General features: G+C 41.0%; 1 protein-coding gene and 1 pseudogene across 1 annotated transcript in view; both read left to right on the forward strand.

The window, feature by feature from the left end:
* The window catches only part of LOC102769999, a 58970-nt pseudogene extending 56496 nt beyond the window's left edge, over nucleotides 1-2474 (forward strand).
* FAM107B (family with sequence similarity 107 member B) overlaps nucleotides 1-4681 on the forward strand; it is a 252461-nt gene that overhangs the window by 106001 nt on the left and 141779 nt on the right. The gene's annotated exons all lie outside the window — the stretch shown is intronic.

Consider the following 4681-nt stretch of genomic DNA (forward strand, 5'->3'; position numbering starts at 1 on the left):
AGTGAGCACCAAAGCCCCACTGAAGCAAGTCCTGCCCCATAAGGGTGTCTCCTGCACAGCAGCTCTTCCATTGTAGACACAGCTGGTCCTCACAGCCAGTTGGCCTGGAGGTCAGTTCCTCCCAGTGATACCAGCAGCAATCAAGGCTCAACTACAACAAGATTGTGCACACAGCCCACAAAGTGGTACACCAAGAGTGTCCACCTCAGGTCATTGGGGAAGCTGAGCCACTGGGCCCTATAAGATACTTACTACACAATGCAACTCTATCAACTCAAGGAGACTTAGCAGCTACCAATACATAGAAACATACACAGGGAAGCAGCCAAAATGCAGAGACAAAAAAAACGTCACAAATGAAGAAATGGAAGAAAGCAAACTACTGGATATAGAGTTCAAAACCACAGTTGTAAGGTTACTCAATAATCTTCTAGAAACCTCTGAGGAACTTAGTGAGACCTTCAGGGATCTCAGTGAGAAAGCAAAAAGAAAAAAAAAATGGAAAAGGACCAGTCAGAAATTAAGCATACACTGACTGAAATAATAATATACAGAGATTCAACAGTAAAGTATCCCAAGAATCAAGTCAATGATTTGAAATATGAGGAAGCAAAAAACACCCAACCGGATGAGCAAAAAGAAAAAAGAATTCAAAAATATGAAGATAGTGTAAGGAGCCTCTGGGACAACTTCAAGCGTACAAACATCCAAATTATGGGGGTGCCAGAAGAAGAGCGAGCAAGATATTGAAAACCTATTTGAAGAAATAATGACAGAAAACTTCCCCTACCTGGTGAGTGAAATCAATTTATTGGTACAAGTACAGGAAGCGCAGAAAACCCCATACAAGAGGAATCCAAAGAGGACCACACCAAGACACATCATAATTAAAATGCCAAGGGCAAAAGACAAAGAGGGAATCTTAAAAGCAGCAAAGGAGTATCCATATGACTGTCAGCTGATTTCTCAACAGAAACTATGCAGGCCAGAAGGGAGTGGCAAGAAATATTCAAAGTGATGAATAGCAAACCAGTATTATATGAAATGCTGAAGGGTATTCTTTAAGAAGAGGAAGAAGAAAATGGTAAAGATAAAAAATTATGAACAACAAAGTGACAACAAATACATATCTATCAACAAGTGAATCTAGAAATTAATAAAAAATCTGATGAACAGAATAAACTGGTGAATGTAATAGAATCAGGAGCATAGACATGGAGTGGACTGACAATTCTTGGGGGGAAAGGGGTGTGGGGGTGCAGGAAGAGATTGGACAAAAATCTTATATGCATTTATGCAGTACCTATGGACGCAAACAGTGGGGTGGTGAGGGCCTGAGGTGGGGTGGGAACCGGGTGGAGGGGAGCTATGGGGGGGGGGAAGAGGGACATCTGTAATAAACTGAACAATAAAGATTTTCTTTCTTTTTTTTATTAGTTAAGGTATTTACAATAAAGATTTAAAAAAGAAAAAAAAGAATATCATACTAGAATTCAGAGAATATGTTTACCCATCTTCCTAGAGATAAAAATAATTGTATAGCACTAGTCTGGTTTGTCTGGCCCACAAGCCCAGTGTGGCCGTTGTAAATTAGTGTTACTGCTTTTACTTCTGCTCAGCCCCTCCATCTCCTTCCATATGCCCGTTAACTCCCGCAAGTGCCTCCACAAGGAGATCCACAAGGACCTGCTGGTGACCAGCACATAAGAGATCACCGACAAGTGTGGGGGTGCTGGCAGCCTGCGCACCCACCTCAAGATTACAGATTCTGCCAGCCATATTCTGTACTCCAATGAGGATGCAATCAAAGGGGAAATTTGCCATTATCACTGAAGATTATAACATGTTCAAAGTGTGTTTTAAGAGTAAGGGAACAAGGCGGATACCTGACCAATTCATGATCCTAGACATGAAGCATGGTGTGGAGGTGAAAAAATTATGAAATGATCACAAAAGTTGAGAAGTTCAGACCTTTAGAGGTGGAGATAGGAAACCTAGAAGACCTTTCAGAATCTATCGTTAATGATTTTGCCTACATGAAGGAGTGAGAGGAGGACGTGCGTGTTACCAGAGCGTCAACAAATACTTGGGTCCTGCACTTCAGCATCTTTTCAAAGCCTCATTGGACTAGCCACTTGGCAGGTCTTCTGCCTTGAGCACTTCTTTTTTTTTTTTAAATATATTTTATTGATTTTTACAGAGAGGAAGGGAGGGGGAAAGAAAGTTAGAAACATCAATGAGAGAGAGAAACATCGATGAGCTGCCTCCTGCACACCCCCTACTGGGGATGTGCCCGCAACCAAGGTACATGCCCTTGACTGGAATCGAACCCGGGACCCTTCAGTCCGTAGGCCGACTGAGCCAAACCGGTTAGGGCTTGAGCACTTCTTTAAGACCAAGAAATTGATTGAGTAAAAATGCCTACTCCCCTCCCACCTTGTATCTCAGCCAGCAGAACGTCACTGGGAGGTGCCTGGCCTGAGGCATTCTACCAATACCACCTTCAAGGCACATTGAAACTTTCTTGTCAGAACTTTCTCGGTGTGGGAGGACATGAGTTATCACCTAAACCCAACAAATCAATGAGGGACCTCTTTTCAACTTGATAGTATTTGGGCTGGTTTTGCAACAATAGGACTATTATTAGAGTTACCTATGACAAAAATTAGGGGCTATCTAAGTAATGCCAGAGCCAATATTTGATCACAAGATTTCCTCCTGTCATCTGCTTGAAGCATGCTTTCTTTCCTTTTCCCACTTGCTCACCAGCTTGGGCTTCCATTCTAGTTCCTTTACCAGGATATGTATGACCACGTGGAACTTGTTTCATTCTCATTGTCCTCTTTAGATTTTCATGTGAAAATACCCTTATCTTTATCTTAACACTTAACTGAAATGTTTAGGTAGCTAGTGGTGGTATCCTTTCATAATTTTACGAGAGGCCCGATGCAGGAAGATTTATACAAGAATAGGCCTTCCTTCTCCTGGCTGCTGGCACTGGCTTCCCTCCTGCACCCGGGACCCGGGCCTTTGCTCCAGGCCGGAGCTGCTTTCTGCCTTTGCTCCAGCCATGCCACCCTCCTGCAGTCCCCTCCACCCCCCACCTCCCCATCATAGCAAACGTCCTGCCCAGCCCCAGCCGCTCCATGCCTGTGCGCATGCGCACTGCCCAGAGGCCTGGAGTGGCCAGGGCAGGGCAGAATGCCTGCGTCATCGCCCAGAGGCCCAGAGTGTCCCGGCTCAGCCACCACCATCTTTGTCACGCCAATTTGCATATCCCCTCCTTATTTGCTGTGGGTGCCACCATCTTTGTCACGAAGTGATGGTCAATTTACATATTTCATCTTTATTAGATAGGTTGTCTTTATTTTTTTAAAAAAATATATTTTATGGATTTTTTTACAGAGAGGAAGGGAGATGCAAAGAGAGTTAGAAATATCAATGAGAAAGAAACATCGATCAGCTGCCTCCTGCACACCCCCCATTAGGGATGTTGCCCACAATAGATAGGTTGTCTTTAAAAGGGTGATAAATGAGACACTTCATAGAAATGAGTTTTGAACTATAGATAACTCTTTTTTTAAAAAAAATGCAACCAAGGTACATGCCCTTGACCAGAATCAAACCTGGGACCCTTCAGTCCACAATCCGATGCTCTATCCACTGAGCCAAACCAGTTAGGGCTATAGATAACTCTTTAAAAGAAAATTTAATTTGAGATAATTAAAATATTTCTGCTCAATGCTTCAACTTTTTATTCTAGTGTATTTATGTGTATTTTGTTTTATGCAATTTTATTAGATGTGTAGATTCATGCGACCACCATGGCAAAATGCAGAACAGTTCCATCACTCAGATCTCTGTGCTACCCTTTTAAAGCCACAGCCATATCCCCTCCTTCTCCTGAGCCCCAACCTCTGGCAACCACTAATTTGTTCTGTCTTTCTAATTTTATAATTTTAAAAATGTTATATAAATAGAATCATATAGTATGTAAACTTTTGAGATTAATATTTTTTTCACTCAGCATAATTTCCTTCAAATCCATCCAAATTGTGGCATGTGTCAATAATTTGTTCCTTTTTATTGATCAGTAGTATTTCATGGTATGGATGAACCACAGTTTGTTTAATCATTCACCCATTGAAGGACATTGGGGTTTTCAGTTTTTGGCTGTTACTAATAAAGCTGCTGAAAATATTAAAATATTTTATTAGATATTATTTTAATTAATATTAAAATAAATATTGTGAACAGTGATAGAATTTTCAAAAGTACATGAAATCAGGTCTTTGAATAATAAAATCTAAAATATAATTATATTGTGTTGTATCATATTGGCAGAATTTCTGTCTTATGGAGAAACCCATCACCACCATGTCTAAGTAACTGAAGGCTCCAAACGTATTAATCACAGAGGTCTCTAAGTTGTACTACTCATGGGAAGCATGTATGGACACAACCATGTTTGTGGCACCCTGCAGTTTGTAACCTAGTGCCCCCACAGTTATTCTACTCAATATTTATTGTTGTATTTGTTGCTTCTCCAAAGTCTCAGTTTTTAAATGGGCTTGGTCTAATTATTTTCAGATCTTGATCTCATATTAATTAGTAGATCTGCAAAAGTTTGCTCTAAATGAATGCCTCTCTCTCTCTCTCTCTCTCTCTCTCTCTCTCTCTC

Source organism: Myotis davidii, unplaced genomic scaffold (genome assembly GCF_000327345.1).
Source record: "Myotis davidii unplaced genomic scaffold, ASM32734v1 scaffold660, whole genome shotgun sequence".
Lineage (NCBI taxonomy): Eukaryota > Metazoa > Chordata > Mammalia > Chiroptera > Vespertilionidae > Myotis > Myotis davidii.